Raw genomic sequence first — 554 nt, 5'->3', positions numbered from 1 at the left:
AACATGTCTGGAGGGCATTGCCTAGTCAGTAGCTTGTATCTCTCCCAAGCTTCATACAGAGTTTCACCATCCTTTTGTCTGAAGATTTAAACCTCCACCCTAAGCTTAGTCAGTTTCTTTGATGGGAAAAATTTGGTGAGAAACTCAGTAACCACCTTGTTCCAAGTGTCCAAACTCTCCTTGGGTTGGGAATCTAGCCATAGCTTTGCTCCATCCCTCAGAGCAAACGGAAAGAGCATGAGTTTGTACACATCAGGGTTTACTCCATTTGTCTTTACAGTATCACAAATTTGCAGAAAACTAGAGATAAATTGATTTGGGTCTTCGTGGGGAAGACCGTGATACTGGCAGTTTTGTTGCACTAGAGTGACCAATTGAGGCTTCAACTCAAAGTTGTTCGCAGTAATAGGAGGCACCACAATGCTCTTTCCATACAGATATGCAGTAAGAGCAGAGAGAGAGCCAAGTACTCTCCTTTGTTCATTCCCATTCGGGTTTGCCGCATTGGTATTCTCAGTATTAGTCGGATCCATAGTGGATTCTGCAGCCTTATA

The 554-nt window shown here is 43.3% G+C and overlaps 1 non-coding gene across 1 annotated transcript; it reads left to right on the top strand.

Annotated features, from left to right (window-relative positions):
* LOC130972101 (small nucleolar RNA R71) lies at positions 1-107 on the top strand. Its single transcript, XR_009083299.1, has one exon. It is a non-coding gene; the product is annotated as a small nucleolar RNA R71 (small nucleolar RNA).
* Positions 108-554: the final 447 nt, after the last annotated feature.

The sequence above is a fragment of the Arachis stenosperma genome, chromosome 3, assembly GCF_014773155.1.
Source record: "Arachis stenosperma cultivar V10309 chromosome 3, arast.V10309.gnm1.PFL2, whole genome shotgun sequence".
NCBI classification, from domain to species: Eukaryota; Viridiplantae; Streptophyta; class Magnoliopsida; order Fabales; family Fabaceae; genus Arachis; species Arachis stenosperma.
This window is presented reverse-complemented; position numbering and strand designations above follow the sequence as displayed.